At 33.6% G+C, this 20808-nt stretch overlaps 1 protein-coding gene across 1 annotated transcript in view; it reads right to left on the bottom strand.

The window, feature by feature from the left end:
• Window positions 1-20808, bottom strand: part of LOC138757554 (beta-1,4-galactosyltransferase 1-like) — an 83983-nt gene that overhangs the window by 55435 nt on the left and 7740 nt on the right. The window lies entirely within an intron of this gene.

The raw sequence follows: 20808 nt of genomic DNA, 5'->3' as shown, positions 1-20808 counted from the left end.
TGTTCTTATGTCTTTCAAACATTTACAGTGGAATTGGACAGATGCTTTTAAAAAAATGAGCAACTCCTCCAGAGGCATTTAGTTTCCCTGAAGCAACTTAATGGAGGGATATCTTTTCTGGTCAAATTTCATATGTTCCATTATGTGTTAATTACTTTTCCTCTAATAAATTATTTCTGGTTTCCTGCCAAGGCTCACACACTATCTGTTAGTAACCTTGCTCATAATGAACAATAAAAATACATTATCACAGGTGATAATAAATTTTAAACAAACAGGCTAATCTGTACTTTGTGTTTTTCTGGGTTTGATTGCTGTTCAAATTTCACAGATATGTTTTGCTCTCTACAGCATTTTATTTTTATTTAACATTGACAAGAATTAATTGAAGCTCACCTAACGCATACTTCCAAGTGAGTTTATTTAATGTTACCCATGGTGGTTTACCTTTCCATAAAAATTCTCTTGTAACTTTATTTAATTCCTGAAAGAAACTCTTTAAAAGAGAACACGGTAATGATTGAAATAAATATTGAATACGAGGGAAATATTCATCTTAATACAATTAACTCGACCAATTAAAGTTAACGGAAGATCTTTCCACTTAATTAGATCTACTTTAATCTTTTTTAATAATGGAACACCGAAGATAAATCTTCATAAAAAGTTTTATAAAATTCCACCGAAAACCCATCATCACCGAGTGACTTTCCATTGGGCATTTCCAACATAGCTGCCTTAATCTCTAATCCGTAACATCCTCCTCTTTTAATGCTGATAACGTTAACTTAAATAAAAAAGAATCAATAGAACCATTATCCTGTTTCCCCTCAGAAGTATATAATTTTTAATAAAATGAATAGAACTGGTCATTAATTTCCTGAGGTTTATAGGTAACTGTTGAATTCTTTACAGCATTAATAACCCGTGAAACCTGTTCCTTCTTTAACTGCCATGCGAGTACTTTTTGTGCCATCTCACCCAACTCATAATATCGCTGCTTAGATCAATTAATTAAACATTCAAATTGATAAGTCTGCAACGTATTATAACGCAATTTCAATTTAGTCAAAGCCACTTTTTAAAATCTTCTGTCACTTCCTTCTGAAATTCCTTCTCCAATTCATCAATTTGCTTTTCTAATTCAAAGCTTTCAACCATATACTGTTTCTTAACTTTCGTGGTATAACTAATAATCTGTCCTCTTAAATAAGCTTTTAATGCATCCCATAACACAAAATGACTTTTTACTGAATTAGCATTTGCAGATAAGAAAAAAGTAATCTGTTCTTTAACAAAAATAACAAACACTGTTTTTTTTCAACAACATTGTATTAAATCTCCATTGATAAGATGAACGTACCACTTCTGAACTTACATAAGAAAAAAATAATAAAGAATGATCTGATATAACTCTGCTTTTATATTCTGCCTGTGATACCCTTCCTTGTAAATGTGCCGATACTAAAAAAAATCTATTCTAGAAAATGAATCATGTAGAGACGAATAAAAAGAAAAATCCTCCTCTGTAGGATTAACCCTTCTCCAAATATCCACTAAATTTAAATCCTTCATCAAGGCCCCAATTTGTATCGCCATCTTTGATTTCTTTATACTTTTTGGGGATCTGTCCAACAAGGGATCCAAGATACAATTAAAATCTCCCCCAACTAAAATATTTTCATTAGCTTGATTTAATAACAAAAAAGAATCTGAAATAAAAAAAAATCATCATTCACATTAGGTGCATAAATATTAAGCAAAGTCCACAATTCACCTTTAAAACCCTTCCAGCATCTCCTTCCATATTATGCAACTCAAAAGACAAATTCTTATGAATTAGAATTGCTACCCCCCTTGCCTTAGAATTAAATGAAGAAAAAAAACACATGTCCAACCCAATCTCTCTTCAATTTCAAATGGTTTTTTTTCAGTCAAATGTGTTTCTTGTAAAAAAGCACTATCAATTTTCATTTTCTTGATATAAGCCAAAACTTGCTTTTGCTTAATCGCTTAACCCTAACCCTGAACGTTAAAAGTTGCAAATTTCAAACTAGACATCTTTACAAACTAACAATATAGTCACTTACAAAATATTGCCCCCCCTTCTAATAAATGAAAAGCACTCTCCCTCCCCAAACTTTAATTATTCCCCCCCAAAAAAGAAACACTACCCAAAGGTAGTAACACCCCAAAAAACTAGGTGTGGTAAACCCCACTAGTGGCAGAGGACTATCAAAGATTTCAGTGCTATCCACCCCTCCCCCCAGCCAGAAATACATTATTTATATTAAATAAGACAGTGTTAAAACCTCATTCTTTCAATTTTTACTATTCTTCCCATTTCCATTTACCCTCTTTTTGGGCAACGATGGCGAAACTCTTCCATGTCCACAAAAATCCGGTAATGAATTAGCAAAACCTAATGCATCATGATCATTCTCAAAAAACTGAGATTGAAAGTTACTATAAAAGACCTTTAACAGGGGGGGGGGGGGGGGGGCATGGCAAGATGGCGTAAGGAACAGACGTGCCTTCCAGTCCTCTCCTGACTCTAACTTATTGTTTTGTCTTTAAGTGCCCGTTAAAACTTTTTTTAAAAGTTTATAAATAGTATGAGGTGTTGAATTAATACCTAATGGTACATTTGTTTAAAAAAAAGCAAAAGGAAACATCAACAGATTGTTAAAAAATTATATTTTCCGAAATTATCTGAGCCTGCTTGTTTACAAAAAGCCACGACTCAGCGTGAAATGGATCCAGGAAAAGAAGCGAAGAATTTGGCCTTGGAGCTCCGCTCTGAATTCGTAAGTCTTTCTGAAGGTCGTTTTTAGCAGCCTTTAGAACAAAGGGCTGGCCGGATGCCAGTATTTCAAACAACGTCTACTGTTACTGAGACTTTGACTGCTGAATTAGCTGGGGCGCTACCAGTTGGAGAGTTAAAGAGTTGTTATTTGACTGCTATACCATCAGTTACAACAGCTCTTCCAGATACTGACGTAACAAAGCTTTTAAAGGAGGTTTGGATCAAAGATAACCCTGATCATCAGCCTCCTGACACTTCTGGGGGGACTGTGGCAGGGGCTCTTACACGGAGTCAAACTGCAAGAAAAGCTACTAAATTAAAAGAAGGGATAGAAGGTCCTCTGATTCCATAAAAACAGCAGGATCCCACCATGTCTGGATCTACTGATGTTGATATACTTTTCAAGAGTCTTGAACATAAGATATTTTCTTCAATGATGCATTTAGGTGATTCTATGAATAATCTTACTTCTATGATTAATGCATTGGTGGATGTCAATACTCAACAGATGGCTGATTATGGAGCTTTTAAAGTCGAAACTATTGAAAGACTTGAGATGTGTGATCAAGGATTATCTGATGTACAAGATCAATTGCAAGATGTGAATAAAACAATTAAAACGCTACAGATTCAGAATAAAAATTTAGCAAAAAAGGTTGATTATTTGGAGAACCAATCCAGACGGAATTATGTGAAAATTGTTGGCTTGCCAGAAGGCATAGAAGGGCCAGATCCAAGAAAAATTTTTACTGAATGGATTCCACAAGTGTTGGGACAAGATAAGTTTCCTGAAGATTTAATATTGGAACGGGCTCATAGAGTTTTGAGAAGGAGACCTTTTTCAGGACAGAATCCAAGACCTGTTTTGGTTCGCTGTTTAAATTACTGTGATAGAGAGACTATTTTACGTATGGCTATTAGAAATGCACAGCAAAACAGATCTCCTTTGATGGTTCAGAGTAATCATGTTTTCTTCTATCTGGATTTGAGTCAGGAAATTATGTTTCAATTTAATTCTGTGAAAGAATTATTGTGGAAAAAAGGATACAAGGCAACATTTAGATACCCTGCGGTACTGAAGATTTTTCAGGATGGATATCAACCAAAGTTCTTTGATAATCCTAAAGAAGCTATGGATTTTGCTCAGTCTTTACCAATTACGCAATTCCAGGAACGACATAGTCCTCCACGGTCTCCAAAGAGGGCAGAGCTGCAAGAAGGGAATCTGATTTCTGGAAGAAATAGAAGAAACGGTGGTCGCAATGGCAAAGTTGATAAAAAAAATGTATTATTTTTTGATGAGAAGATTTTAAATAGTGATGGAAGTTGGGAGAGGAAACTGGGTGGGCACCAATTTCCAGAAGTCATCAGCTGCGTGTGAGTTATCTCACACCCAATATTTTGGGGGAGTTACCGCATTAGGCGGTTTAAACAGGAGGAGGTAATTGTGACCTCTGACCTGTTTTTTTTCTTTTTAATTTTTGGGTTAGGGAATGAAGCTTTTTTTTATTACCTGTTTTTAAATAATTAAATTTTTTTTATATATAACTTTTTTTATTTTTTTAGTTTTTGGTTGTAATTTCAAAGGGGAATTAAGGTTTTTTTTTCTTTTTTTTCTTTTTTTGGGGGTTTCTTTTTTTTCTTCTTTTTTTTCTCTCTTTTTTTTCCTTTTTTTGTTTGTTTCTTGTTGTTGTGTTTTATTGAGTGTAAGAAATGTCTAAATTGAAGTTTGCTTCTCTTAATGTTCAGGGTTTAAATAATCCTATTAAGCGTAAGAAAGTACTTGCTTAAATAAAAAAATTAAAAGTTAATGTTGCTTTTTTACAGGAAATTCATTTAACTGATAAGGAACATTTGAAACTCAAACGTGAATGGGTTGGGCAAGTTTTTTATTCTTCGTTTAATTCTAAGGCAAAAGGTGTGGCAATTTTGGTACATAAGAATCTACCATTTCAGTTACAGAATGAAGAGAAAAATGGTGGAAGATTATTAAAATTAAATTGTACAATCTTTAATGAGGCATGGACTTTGCTTGATGTTTATGCTCCTAATGTTGAGGATACAGCTTTTGTTGTGGATACGTCTTTATTACTTGGACAATCGAACTCTAATGTGATGATTGGGGGAGATTTGAATGTGGTGTTGGAGCCTTTATTGGATAAGTACCCAAGAGTAATTAAGAAGTCTAAGATGGCAATCCAAGTGATTAATATGATGGCAGATTTGAATTTAATTGATATTTGGCGGAGTTAATCCTACAGAGAAAGATTTTTCTTTTTATTCCTCGCGACATAATTCTTTTTCTAGAATTGATTATTTTTTAATATCAGCACATTTTCAGAATAGGGTTACATCTGTGGAGTATAAGGCTAGATTGGTTTCAGATCATTCATTATTATTATTAGAATATATGAGTTCACAAGATGTTCAGAAAGCTTCAAGATGGAGATTTAATACTATGCTATTGAATTTATTAGTTTTTTAAAACAGCAAATTGAAATTTTTATTGGTATTAACTGTAATTCTGTTTCCAGTCATTTTGTTTTATGGGATGCAATGAAAGCTTTTTTGCGAGACCAAATTATCAGTTATGCCTCTAAAGTAAAGGAGAGAATTAAAGAGATTGAAGACTTAGAGGAAAAGATAACTGCTACTGAAAAATAATTTAAAAAACATGCTACCGAAACGCAAAAGAATCAGTTAACTCATTTAAAATTTAAATATAATGAATTACAAACATATCGGTTTGAATGTTTAATGAATCGAACTAAGCATAAGTTTTATGAATGGGGTGAGAAAGCTCATAAAGTTTTGTCATGGCAATTAAAAAAGGAACAATTATCTAGGATTATTCCAGCGATTAGAAAGAAATCAGGTATTACTTTTAATCAAAAAGAGATTAATGAGGAATTTTGTAATTTCTATAAACAATTGTATACTTCGGAATGTAAAGATGTAACTGGAGACGCAATAGATTCTTTCTTGGAAAATATTAACTTGCCACAATTGAATCAAGAAGACAGACAAGAGTTAGATAAACCTTTTACAGAAGATGAAATAGAAGGGGCAATAAGAGATATGCCGAATGGAAAGGCACCTGGTGAAGATGGGTTCTCTATAGAGTTTTATAAAGTTTTTTATGCTGATGTATCTTCTATTTATAAGGATGTATTACAACAAACTTACAATACTTTTCAATTACCTGAGTCTTGTTCTAACGCAATAATTACGGTTATACCAAAAAAAGATAAAGACCCTTCACAGGTTTCTTCTTATAGACCAATTTCATTGTTAAATGTAGATTATAAAATTGTAGCTAAAATTATGGCTAATAGATTAGCTCAATATCTGCCTAAAATTATACATGGTGATCAAACGGGATTTATAAAAAACAGGTATGCGTCAGATAATATTTTACGGTTAATAACCTTGATAAGTAAATCTAAATTTCAGTTGAATTATCCAATAGTGGTTTCATTGGATGCAGAAAAGGCTTTTGATAAAAGTGGAATGGAAGTTTCTGTTCAAAGTACTTGAGAAATTTTGCTTTGGTTCTTCATTTATTGGGTTGATAAAGGCTTTATATAATAGCCCGAAGGCTAGAATTGCTTTGAAATTTCAGAATCTTTTAGTTTGACAAGATCTACTAGACAAGGATGTCCGTTGTCACCTGCTTTATTTGCTATGGTTATTGAACCTTTAGCACAATTAATACGTCAAAATGAAAATGTTAAAGGTATGAGAGTTCTGAATGAGGAATATAAGATTAATTTATTTGCTGATGATGTTTTATTATATTTGGTGGATCCGGATATTTCTTTACCTGCAATTCAAGAATGTTTAGAAATTTATGGCCAATTATCTGGTTACAAAGTAAATTGAGCTAAAAGTGAAATTTTACCAATTTGTAAAGGTGATTATTCAGTATACAAAAATATTACATTTCGAGTGATGGCAGAGGTCGACAGCAATGAGTCCACGCTGCTGAAGATCCAGCTGCGCTGGGTGGGTCACGTCTCCAGAATGGAGGACCATCGCCTTCCCAAGATCGTGTTGTATGGAGAGCTCTCCACTGGCCACTGTGACAGAGGTGCACCAAAGAAAAGGTACAAGGACTGCCTAAAGAAATCTCTTGGTGCCTGCCACATTGACCACCGCCAGTGGGCTGATATCGCCTCAAACCGTGCATCTTGGCGCCTCACAGTTTGGCGGGCAGCAACCTCCTTTGAAGAAGACCGCAGAGCCCACCTCACTGACAAAAGGCAAAGGAGGAAAAACCCAACACCCAACCCCAACCAACCAATTTTCCCCTGCAGCCGCTGTAACCGTGTTTGCCTGGCCCGCATCGGACTTGTCAGCCACAAACGAGCCTGCAGCTGACGTGGACTTTTACCCCCTCCATAAATCTTCGTCCGCGAAGCCAAGCCAAAGAAAGAAGAAAGAAAGAAAAAAATATTACAAATTTGAAGTGGACTACACAAATTAAATACTTAGGAATTAATGTTAATATGGAATTTCAAGAATTATATTCAATTAATTATTTTCCTTTAATAAAAAGGATTAAATTAGATTTGATTAGGTGGAGGGATCTACCTTTGGGTTTACTAGGGAGGATTAATACCATAAAAATGAATATTTTTCCTAGAATACAATATTTGTTTCAATCAATTCCTTATTTTTAAAAAAAAAGTTTTTTTAAAAAGCGATTAGAGAATTCTTATGGAAGGGAAAATTTCTGAGAGTAGCAATGAGAAAATTGATGTGGGATTTTCAATTTGGAGGTTTAAGATTACCAAATTTTCAGCATTATTATGAAGCAGCTCAATTCAAATTTCTTAGTGCATTAATGAATATGGACGACCCACCAAGTTGGGTAAAGATAGAAATGGCGGTTATTTTAGAAAAATTTCCTCATGAGTTTTTGTTTCGATGGAATAAAAATTTATTACGAACTTATGATGTGCCAATATTGAAACATTTATTGAATTTATGGGACTTAAAAATATATATTCTGGAAGATTGCCATTATATAATAATCAACTTGTTCCTTTTACGGTCTCCAATGCCACTTTGAAACAATGGGAAAAGAAGGGAATAAAAAATTTATCTCAATTAAGATCTTTTGTAAAATAGTTATGTGGTCAACATATGATTTTATTGCCTGAATCTAGTTTTGAAGAATATGTACTTTCAATACCAAAAAAGGGATATATATCTGATTTGTATTGTATTTTACAAGAAATTGATAGTAAAAAAGACTGGGATAAAGATAAGTTGAAATGGGAAAAAGATTTAGGACCTAAAATAGCTGAAGAAGCTTGGATGGAAATTTGTCAGAATAGTATTCGGAAATTAATTAATGCTAGACTAGCGATGATTAATTATAATTTTATTCATCAGCTATATTTAACGCCAGAGAAATTAAAAAAATTTGGTTTTAGTACGTAGGATTCTTGTTTTCGATGTGATCAGACGGCCAATACTTTTTTGCATACTGTTTGGCTTTGTGATCGATTGCAACAGTTTTCGAAAGGTATTCAATCTGTTTTTAACAGTTTATATAATATCCATCTTGTATTAGATCCCGATATATTTTTATTAGGGAACATGCAATCATTAATCGATTTAGGTTTAGAGGATTATCAGATTTCATTTATTTATTTAGCTTTAGTTGTGGCTAAGAAATGTATAGCACTTACTTGGAAAGATAGAAATATACTAACTTTAGATAAGTGGTATTTGGAAATGAAATTTTGTTTGACTATGGAAAGGATATCTTTTTCAATTCAGGATAAGATGTCTTTTTATAAGTTAAAGTGGACTCCGTTTGCTAATTATATGCATTTAAGTTTGATTTAAATATATGTTTAAGTGTGATATTTTAGTATTGACAATTTTTTTTTGTTGTTGTTAGAATTTTTTTAGGTTAAGTTTTATCTCTTTTTTTTGTAAGTGGGTATTTTTTTTCATATATAATATTGTCAATTTTATTAACTCCACTCTTTATTTTGGGGGGGGAGGGTTGGACTAATTTTAAGTTAGACTATTAATATTGTGTTACAATTAACAGGGGGGGGGGTTATTTTGTGTAGTTTTCTGATGTAATATTGTAATCATACCTTTTTAAATTTTTTTTCTATTTTTCTTTAAATGTAATTCTTTATTGTATTCATGTTATAAAATTTTAAATAAAGTCTTCAAAAAAAAAAGACCTTTAACACAGCAGGATATTGAAAATCAAATTTATAACCCTTCCGTCACAGCACTTCTTTAGCCAAATTAAACTCCCGTCATCGCCTAATAATTTCTTGACTCAAATCTGCATTAAAAAATACTCTGTTATTTGGAATCATCATTGCAGATTGACTCTGTCTTGCCTCCTATACCACCAACCATAGTATCATTTCTCTGTCTTGATAGTTCAGGCACTGAACTATGACCGCTTGTTGTGGTTGTCCCGGTAATGATTTCTTTCGTAACGCTCTATGTACCCTCTCCAATACTAGACCTCCCAAGAAAAAGTCTTTACCCAACACCTTGGGGATCCAACTCTTAAAAATTTTTATTGGATCAGACCCTTCAATGTCTTCTGGAAGATCCACAATTTTCACATTATTCCTCCAACTTTGATTTTCTAATGAGTCAATTTTTTTTTAACCTCATTTTCAGAATTATTATGAAGCAGTCCAGTTGAAATTTATTAGTAGATTGATGGATTTGGACCAGCCTCCAAGTTGGGCTAAAGTTGAGGGGGCCTGTATTCCTGAAGTTGAGGTACATCAACTTATATTTCGATTGAATGTAAATTTGTTGAGGGAATATAATATGCCGATATTAAAACATTTATTAAAATTATGGATTAAAAAAAATAAGATTTTAGGATCAAAAGGTAAATTGTCAATTTTAACTCCATTATATAATAATCAACTTATTTCTTTTTCAATGTTTAATAGTCATTTAAAGAGTTGGGATTTTAACATTACAGGATTGTTTTGTAGGACAGTTTCTTTCTTTTACTCAATTTAAAGAGCGTTTTGATATTGCTGAAAATTCTTTATTTGTTTATTATCACCTTCGATTTTTGGTGAAAAATATGTATGGTAGAGAGATGATTTTACCTGTATTGACAGAATTCAAGTCTTTGATTTCTTCTATACCAAAAAGTGATTATATTTCTGTTTTGTATCAAGTATTACAAGACAATATGAATAAGTCGGAATGCGAGAAATCTAAGCTTAAATGAGAAAATAATTTAGCTTTTGTTTTTCCTGAAGATTACAGGGCAGATATATGGGTTACTAAATTGATGAATGTGCGGTATGGAATGGTTAATTATAATTTTTTACATCAATTGTATTTAACCCCAGAGAAATTGAAAAAATATGGTTTTAGTAATTCGGATTCTTGTTTTAGATGTGGTGTAGGTACTGGAACTTTTTTTACATGCTGTGGTCTTGTATGCATGTACAACCATTCTGGGATGAAATTAAGTTAATTTTGGAAAAATTATATAATTTTAAGTTACCATTAGATCCATCTATTTTTTTTAATGGGTTATATGATTTCTTTAAGGGGATTAGGGTTGGATAAATTTCAAATTGCATTTTTATATTTAGCCTTGTCTGAAGTTCGAAAATGTGTAGCAAGAACATGGAAAGATAACATAGTGATTAATATAATGTGATGGCATAATGAATTGAAAGCTTGTATTGTTATGGAAAAAAATTATGTATAATTTACATGACAATTATTCTCTTTTTGTTAATAAGTAGTTACCATATTTGGAATATATGCATTTAGATATATTTTGATTTATTATATACTTTTAGTTTCTGTTTATATATTTTTAGCTCTCCTTAAGAGAGTTGGCTGATGGGGTGGGAAGGGGGAGATGATTTAATTTTTTTTTAGTTGTCTTGTTTTGTTTTATTTTATTCTATTTTTTATGATCTTCATAATTTTTTCTTTATGGAATGTATTTTGTTTTACTTTTAATGATTCTTCAAATAAAAAAAGTTTTTAAAAAACATTGATAAGAACAAAAGTACATAAGAAATGGGTGCAGGAGTAGGCCATCCAGCCTATCAAACCTGCTGCACCAGTCAATGAGATCATGACTAATATGAAGGTAGACTCATCTCCTCCTACCTGCCTTTTCCTCATATCCCTTAATTCCTTACTATGTAGAAATCTATCCAATCTTGTGCAATAAGCAGCAAATTCCACAGATTCACAGATTCACCACCCTTTGGGAAAAGCAGTTCTTCCTCATCTCTGCCCTAAATTTACTACCCTGATCTCAAGGCTATGTCTCCTTACCAATGGAAACAACTTACCTACCACAATCTATGCTTTTCAGAATTTTATAGGTTTCTAAGATCCCCTCTCATTCTTCTAAATTCATCACATGCTATGCTTTCTTCTGTTCACAATCCTGTTTTCATGTTTGGCCACATGAATCCAACTCTTAATACCATCACTATAACCACTCCCTTTGCCTAACTCCATTCCTCCTTTTAGTGCATCTCCTGCTGAAAATAATCTTGAATAACCTACTTTATATCATTTACATTAAAGATGTCATCCAAAGACTGAATCCAACACCCTAACACATCATCCCATTCACTCATCTCTCCTGCAACCAGTTAAGTGATGTCTCAATTTTCAAATCCCCCTAAATTTCTTGGTCATCCTTTGGAGGCTCCCTTAGACTGAATGCAATCTACACACCATTCCTTGAGGTGTCAGAAACCAAGGCGAAATGGGATCGATGCTCCGCGATGTAACAACAGAAAATACGTGGCAGGCCACGTAATGTTTATAACATTACACTAGTGAGAGTGAGGGATACAAAGAGGGGTAGACAGTATCGCCCTTTCTCTGTACTGAACCTCATTCAAAGTACACAGTATTTTGGTACACCTGATATGGTTCTTTTTGGTGGGTACATTTCTCACAAGCTGTTCCATTTCAACCTGCGTGCTAGAACCCCTGGCGCATTGGACCATCCTACACAAGAGGGTAATAGCAACGGAAACATCACTTTGACATCTATGAATCTTCCTTTCTGCATCAGCTCCACGTAACCAGAATGCTCTGCTGACCAACAATTTCCAGCAGCACTGTGTTCAATAGTTGCTTCCTTTTAAAGCTACAGCCTGATACCATTAGTGTTGGTGATTCCCACAGAGCGGTGCTATGCATGAAATTAGTGGTTAATACACTAGAAAAAAGAAATCATAGTTATGAAACTCATGATCTTGCATTAATTGCAGCAAAATAACTATGCATGACCTCTATCAAATAAACCGATGTGGTCCCCAGGACAGTGCCATCTTAGTTTCTACTTCAACTTCTTTCTGTCCTCATTGAGAGAAATTATGCTTTATTTGCTCATGGATAATCATCCTCACTTTTAATTCAACTAACTCCATCCACTGGCAAAGTTTTCTACATGATGGCTAGATTTTCCTTTCCCCAATCGGGAGACTACGACTGTTTTAGAGGATATACTATATTCAAAATTCCCTCCAAAAGGTGTGATATCTAAATTATATAATATAATTACAAAAATAAATTCTGGGACTTTTGGAAAGTTTAAAAATGATTGGGAAAGAGAACTCAACCTTCATATTTCCAATGAAAATTGGAATAAAATTCTGCGACTGGTAAACTCCTCTTCTCTATGTGCAAAACATTCACTGATACAGTTTAAAGTTGTTCATAGAGCTCATATGTCTAAAGATAAACTCCATCGCTTTTATTTTCATATCGATCCTATATGTGATAAATGTCAATTGGAAATAGCTTCCCTTACACATATGTTTTGGTCCTGTCCCTCTTTACAGAATTATTGGAAGGAAATTTTTTCCATTATATCTACCGTTTTGAATATTGATTTACAACTACATCCCATTACTGCAATTTTTGGATTACCTATGATAGATTTGACTTATTTATCTTTTCCTGCGGATCGTATGATTGCTTTTCTTACACTAATGGCTAGAAGATCTATACTATTGAATTGGAAAGAGGTTAATCCTCCCACTGTTTTCCAATGGTTTACCCAAACTATACTATGTTTAAATTTAGAGAAAATTAGAAACTCTGTCTATGAATCCCCTTCTAAGTTTGAGTTAACCTGGCGACCATTAATTCAATATTTTCATTTGTGGTGAGTTGATCTGGCTCTGTTTTCTTTTTATGATTATGTATGATAATTGGGCTGTTAGATGAGATCGGAGTGATCGGCGTGGTTTAGCTATATCGGTAGGTTTTTTTTTTAAAGTTTTTAATTCAGATTTGTTTTTTCTTCCTTTTTGGGGTTTTTTTTTCTCTCTTTTTTTATATATTTTTATTAATTATATCATTTTTTTTAGAGATAGTTCATACTCTAAACTGATCTAAAAAATTTTTTTATGATATATTTTTATTCTGCAATATTATTGTTTAATATCTCTGTATTAATTCGTTATTTACTATGTATTTTTCATATCTCTTTGAAGTGTATGTATTTATAAATTATAATAATAATAAAAAGATTGGAAAAAAAAGAAAAAGATTTTCCTTTCACACTAAATTCTTATTTTCCTTTTCAATTTCCCACAACCCTAATTGCAACTGGGATAAATACTGCTTCCATACAAGACACACCAGCTTATCCCACTGTATCTTGGAAAATCTCAATTTCATGCTTCTCTCTCTCTGCCATTAATTTTTGATTGAACAATCCTTTAACAACTATACTTTAGCAAAGTTCTGCACATACCCATTAAACAGGCAGCTTTTCATGAGGGCATTTCCCTTGTTACGAGCCCAAAGGACCCCAAAACCCAGCAGCAATAGATATTCACCAAGGCAAATGGTTATTTAAACAAAATATGCTTTTAATTATCTTTTAACATGAAAACAGGATCACACTTTAACTTATCACAATTGACAACTAACCTAACTTATCCCCCTTCTAATTCTAAGCACACATGTATGTAATGTGTCTGTAAGTTCAGAAAAGTTACTTGGTTCATAGTCTAATCTCACTTCTCATTCCTCCAAATTCACTGGTTGCAGGCAATTCTTATACTGTGCACAGAATTAACATTTATAAAGTTCACCAGGCTTTGGTGCTTGAAGGTTTTTGTCAGTTTTCAGAGAGAGATTTGTTGTTCCTTTTTAATCAGCCACTCCAGTGTCTTGCTGATTAAACTTGTCCCCTCAGGGTTCTCCAGATGATAATCTCTTTCAGGTTACAACAGTGATCCTTTTTGTTTCTCTTATTCCAAGTGAAACATTAGACAGCTAGTCCTCTCCTCTTGCATGAACCACAAGGGCTTTCATCAGGCCGAAATAAGAACCCTTGTCCCCAAATGAGATTTTCCACAAGCTTGCCAGCTTGTCCTGTTCCAGCCCCAGCTACTGTTGCTGGGTGTAACAGTGTAGTAGTGATCTGTGTGTGTGTGTGTGTGTGTGTGTCTCTGAGAGAAAGACTCTTTGACTCTCTCTGCTTGCAAAACCACATGATCCCCTTAGAACAGCTCCAGAAAATCTGCAGCTCTGACAAGCACTTTCATCTGTTGCCTTTTTGTAAACAACAATCCATTAGTGAGGTCGCTTGGGTACAGTTGGCCCCGACATGTCTAGAATGGGGCAGAGCTCAGTATTTTAAATAAGATCTGTTTTAAAGTGTTTGTATGTGACCTACTCTAGCAAACCTTTCCCAATTTATCAACCAAAAACATATCTATACTTTGTCACACCCTGGCAGACTTTATTGATTGACACTTGCATTAAAAGAAAGACAATAATCAAAAATATTGTACACCAATACGTAATTGGTTAAAACACAAGATTTATGGTGCTCTTGTGGACATAATGCACAAATCTAGAGCCCAAACTGAAAACACAACCAAATATTCCAGGCTATGGAAAAAAAAGGTGCATCGGCATATGTCAAAACACAGAAATGCTGGAAGAACTTAGCAGTGTCCCTAGGAGGTAAAGATATATTACTGCTGTTTCGGGCCTGAGCCCTTCTTCAAGATCTTTACCTCTTATGGATGCCTCAAGACCAATTGAAGTCCTCCAGCATTTCTGTGTTTTGACTATAATCACAGCATCTACATATTTTAATGTTTCACTCCAATGATGTTTGTATACACCAGAATTTAGAATAAGAGATTGCATAGAAATTTGAAACATTCTGCCTAGGCTTGACAGACTAGATGTACAAGTTTCTCTTGGCCAGGGTTCCAGAACCATGATCTCAGTCTCAAGACACAAGTTTAAACATTTAGGACTATTTCATTCAAAAGTAGTGAACCTTTGGAATTCATGACCACAGAAGGCATGGAGGCCAAGTTGCTAAATTGGTTTAAGAAGAAATAGATTTCAAGTCATCAAGTCATCAAGGCATCTGGGGAAAGTAGGGAAACAAGATCACCCATGATCACATTAAAGGAGCAAGCTTCAAGGGCCAAATGACTTCTTCCTGATCCTATTTTTCCATGTTTCTATGAACCTTGCATCTCCATAGTTTCAGTGCACCTGATGCAGAGCACTGCCAACTTTGCAAGTACACATTTAAGCATTTCCTGCAGCTCACCACCTTTCTCACAGGTAAAATCTATAACCAATCAGGATTGAAGTTTAGTGGCACTTCAATACTAGCATTCACATACTTGTTACAATGCAGAAGGAGCTCATTTATGCAATTGAGTCTATTTTGGCTTCCAGCAAACCATTCAGACAAGTCCAATTATAATTATGTTTTACATGTCTACCAATACCTGTTTGAACATTTTTTTTTAAAAGTGAGGTGCAATTATCCCATCGGGCATTTTCACGATTATGGAAGGAAACTTGAGAACTGGGAAGAAAGTAATGCAGCATTAATACTGTGGGGCAGCAGTATCATCTCTCCATCCAGTGATCCTTGACCCTTCAAATTCCAATCCAACATTTTCCACTTGGATCTGCAAGTCTTTCTGACTAATAACCAAGCTTTCAAAAAATATTTTTTCTCCCTGCTGATCAAGAATTGAAAGCATCCTTGTTTATACCATTCTGTCAATTTATCTAGTGCTATCCTCGGTTTCCCCCCTCTCCATAAAAATTTCCTTATTATTTTCTTTAACTCTTTGAAGAATTTTTCTGTCAGTTGTATTGGCAGTGCCTGAAATAAGTATAATATCCTTGGAAAAATGTTCATTTTAATACAGTTTATCCTTCCTATCAGTGTTAGTGGTAGATCTTTCCAATGCTCTAAATCGTCCTGTAATTTTTTCAATAGTGGATTATAATTGAGTTTATATAATTGGCCTAGATTTTTGTTTATTTGTACACCTAGGTATCTTATTGCCTGCATTTGCCATCTGAATGGAGATTCCTTCTTAAATTTTGAGAAATCCGCATTATTCATAGGCATTGCTTCACTTTTATTTACGTTTATCTTGTAACCCGACACTTCTCCATATTCCTTCAATTTCTTATATAATTCTTTTATTGATAGTTCTGGTTCTGTTAAGTACACTATAACATCATCCGCAAATAGACTGATTTTATATTCCCTGTCTTTTATTTTTATTCCTTTTATATTATTATCTATTCTTATCAATTCTGCTAGTGGTTCTATAGCTAGCGCAAACAATAAAGGTGATAGTGGGCATCCCTGCCGCGTTGACCTGCTTAAGTTAAATTGCTTTGATACATGTCCATTTACTGTCACTTTCGCTAACGGTCCCTTATATAATGCTTTAATCCAATTAATATACTTCTCCGGTAAACTGAATTTTTGCAATACTTTGAACAAATAATTCCATTCTATTCTGTCGAAGGCCTTCTCTGCGTCTAAAGCAACTGCTACTGCAGGTGCTTTATTTCCTTCTACTGCATGAATGAAGTTAATAAATTTACAAATATTGTCTGTTGTGCGTCTTTTTTTGATAAATCCAGTTTGGTCTAAATTTACCATTTTCGGTACCTGTTCTGCTAATCTGTTTGCTAATAGTTTAGCTATTATCTTATAGTCTGTGTTTAGCAAAGATATTGGTCTATATGATGCTGGTAAGAGTGGATCTTTCCCTTGTTTTAGTATTACTGTAATTATTGCTGTTTTACATGAATCTGGTAAGCTTTGTGTTTCATCAATCTGGTTGATTACATCCAGAAGGGGCGGTATTAATAAGTCTTTAAATGTTTTGTAGAATTCTATTGGAAATCCATCCTCTCCTGGTGTCTTATTATTTGGTAATTTTTTTATTATCTCTTGTATTTCTACTATTCCAAATGGTTCTGTTAATTTATTTTGTTCCTCTATTTGTAGTTTTGGTAGTTCAATTTTAGTCAAAAATTCCTCTATTTTCCCTTCTTTCTCTTCATTTTCAGTTCGGTATAATTGTTCATAGAGGCTTACAATTGCCAAACTTTAAAAATTATTATAGAGCCGCACAATTAAGATACCTATCAGATTTTTATCAAACAAGGGAAAAACCAGACTGGACGAGATTAGAATTAGATAAAATAGGGGAAAAGATACCTGAACACATATTATATAAATGGGACGAAAAATTGGTACAACATAGAACTTCTCCAGTATTACATCATCTCCTCAATATTTGGAAGAAGATCCATGTAGAAAGAAATAAAACAAATTATCAATTACCAAAACTAATATTGACGCAAAATAAGCTACTCCCTTTTACATTAGACAACCTTTCCTTTAGAGAATGGGAAAAAAAAGGGATTAAAAGAATAGAAAATTGTTTTTCAGGAAGTAGATTCTTATCCTTTGAACAAATGAGAGATAAGTACAATATAACTGGAGATACAGCGCTGGCATATTACCAACTGAGATCCTACTTGAAGGATAAATTAGGAAGCAATCTGAGTTTACCAGAGGGAAGTAACCTTGAATATGTGATTACAGATACAATGTTAATCAAAAGATTTATAACAAATATGTATATTAAACTGCAAGAAAAGGAGAATGAGGAAACAAATGGTAAAACTAAACAAAAATGGGAACAAGATTTAAATATAAAGATAAAAAAGGAAACATGGGAGAAATTATGTTCTGGAACGATGAGAAATACAATAAATACGAGGCTACGTATGATACAATATAATTGGTTACACAGACTATACATTACACCGCAAAAGTTAAATAAATGGGACCCAACAGTATCTGATAGATGTTTTCGATGTAAAAAAGAAATGGGAACAACAATTCATGCAATCTGGACATGTGAGAGAGTAGAAAAATTTTGGGATGATCTCAATCAGATATTAAATAAAATAACAGAAAACAATATACCAAAGAATCCAGAGATCTTTCTCCTAAGTAACATAAAAAACAAAGAATTTGGAATTGATTTGGAGGATGCACAAAAAAGATTTGTTAAGATAGCCCTAGCCGTAGCAAAAAAATGTATTATGTCAACCTGGAAATTGGAAGATAATTTGAAAATACAACAATGGTATATAGAAATGAATAAATGTATTCCATTAGAAAAAATAACATATAGTTTAAGAAATAATATTGAAATATTCGAACAAGTATGGGAGCCTTACATTAAATACAATAGCGAAAACCTACCGGGGACAAACATTACCTAAGTTGATGGAAGGAGAAGGAAAGAAAAGAATGGACTCTGTAGAATTTCTGGTGTATTTTTGTTGAATGACAACATTGTCTGACTGAATTAATGCAACCTAGATTGTATACCTAAAATGGATGAGAGGGGGAGGGGGTGGCTTGGGAGGAGGGAGGGGAGAAAAAGTCACTGTAAATGTGTGAAAAAGAAAAAATGTATATCATGGCTATTGTGATTTATGGTGTGAAAAATAAAAAAATTTAAAAAAAAATTGAAAGCATAAAGAGAGATTGACAAAATGCGCATTCATAGACTTTGCCTCAAAAGATTCTGAATTTATTACAATGCCAGCTGCAAGGCATCTGCTACTTTCAATTCAAGTATTTGCAGAATATCTTACTTAACACAGATTAAACAAAAGATTCAACCAACAGGTAGCAATGCTTTCCTCCATATTGGGTAATAAGCATAATTAGTTCATAAACACAGGTTTCAGTTTATATGAGAATGATCTTCTTATAAACATTCAACTGATTTTCAAACAAAAAATATATTAGAAAAGCAAGAACTAACATGGAATGAAGTGTTTCCATGATGTGAATAGAGGACACATTTTTCAAACCAAGACACTCATCAACTAGGCTTAACTGAGTCATGCTACAATGGTGTTGGTTAAGTCATGGAAGGGAGGGGCATCAAAATTGGCAAACATGTTTTAACTGCAAGTATGCAAAATAAAAGCCACTCGTAGCAATCAATAAAATTAAGGCAATGCACAAGGCAAAATGTCAAAAAACATCATTTATATAAGGAGAAAATATGTTTATGTATTGTATATGCTGAGCTGATTCATGTAAGAATAACTTTGTACTCAGTGACTATAGAAAGAAGTAAGTATAGAATATAAAACTACTCACCAATTAGTACCATTATTTTGCATCATTTAACCCTGCCTCTGGCAAATTAATACATAACACCACTTTTATCATTTTCAATATTACCTAATATTAAGAGTGCCGGATAATTAAATACCACTTTTAAAGGTTCTATTATAGGTCCTAAATTAAAAATAGCAACTTTTCAATATTAGGTACAGGAGTTGGGAGGTCATGACACAGCTATACAAGATGTTAGCAAGATCACATCCAGAGTATTGGGGATCAAGCTGTCATTAAGCTGGAAAGAGTGCAGAAAAGATCCACGAGGATGTTACCTGGACTGGAAAGCTTGAGTTACAAGGCTGGAACTTTTTTCACTAGTGTGGGAGGCTGAAGGTGTGACCTTTGGAGAAAGAACTGCAAAGGGCATAGATAAATTGAATAGTCAGCGTCTTGTTCTGAGGGTATGGGAGTCTAGATGGAATAGGTTTAGCTTGAGAGAGTAAAGATTTAAAAGGAACCAAAGGGGAAACCATTTCCACATAAAGAGTAGAAGGTATATGAAATGAGCTGCCAGAGAAAGCTGTGACACTGAGTACAATTGCAATGATTAACAGACATTTAGTGAGGTAAAGGAACAGGAAAAGTTTTTGAGGGATATGGCCCAGATGGTACTAACCCAGCTAGGTGGCCTGCAGCAGGCACAAGTTGAGCCAAAGAGGCTATTTCTGTGCTGCATAACTATCACTCTATGAAATATACTTTCTTTAGACTGCAATAATAAATGAAATATACTTTCTTTAGACTGCAATAATAACTTGCATCTGACATTTTAATTTTATCACCAAGCAAATTAGATTCAATAATTTCATGGTCACAAGATAAAAAGTAAAACTGAAGAAAAATCTGTACATTTCCAAATACAATCCTAAAGTGTTCCACATTTAGACATCACAGATCTGTAACTCTGCAATCTGATTATAGATTGCTTTGCATTGATTAAGAATCGGTGATAACTGTGTGGGAAAATCTGGATGAATTTTTCTTGTTCACATACTCATCTTCTATAGATAATGATTATTACACAATGTTAAAGATAAACCTTTCAAAGAAACTACTTGGAAACAAATAATTTGAGATCATTTCAGTTTTACAACAGTCAACTCCAAGATCACAGCCAAATAATCGATTTTATTTGTGGTAGTTTGATACTGAGTGCTTGCTAGTTATTTCAGAGCACAGTGGTTTGACCAGTTTAGTGTTTACTGTAACCTAACAACATATTCACTAATTCACTGAAATAATGTTGCAGATAATACTTCCTTCTTCACATTTTTAAAAAACATAAAATTGCATATTTTATGATGAAAACAAACATTTTGCCATTCGTTTGGTATCAGTAATCACCATCTCCATATTTAACTACAATTCCAAGCCGATGGCAATAATTACTGTCCTCTTCCACTGAACACCAACACAGAATAAGACACCCACGAAACAATAGAGTAGCTTCCAAAAACTTCTCTGGACACTCCTT

This window comes from Narcine bancroftii, chromosome 1 (genome assembly GCF_036971445.1).
Source record: "Narcine bancroftii isolate sNarBan1 chromosome 1, sNarBan1.hap1, whole genome shotgun sequence".
Classification (NCBI taxonomy): Eukaryota; Metazoa; Chordata; class Chondrichthyes; order Torpediniformes; family Narcinidae; genus Narcine; species Narcine bancroftii.
Note: the sequence above shows the minus strand (reverse complement) of the source record. Positions and strands in the feature narration are given on the sequence as shown.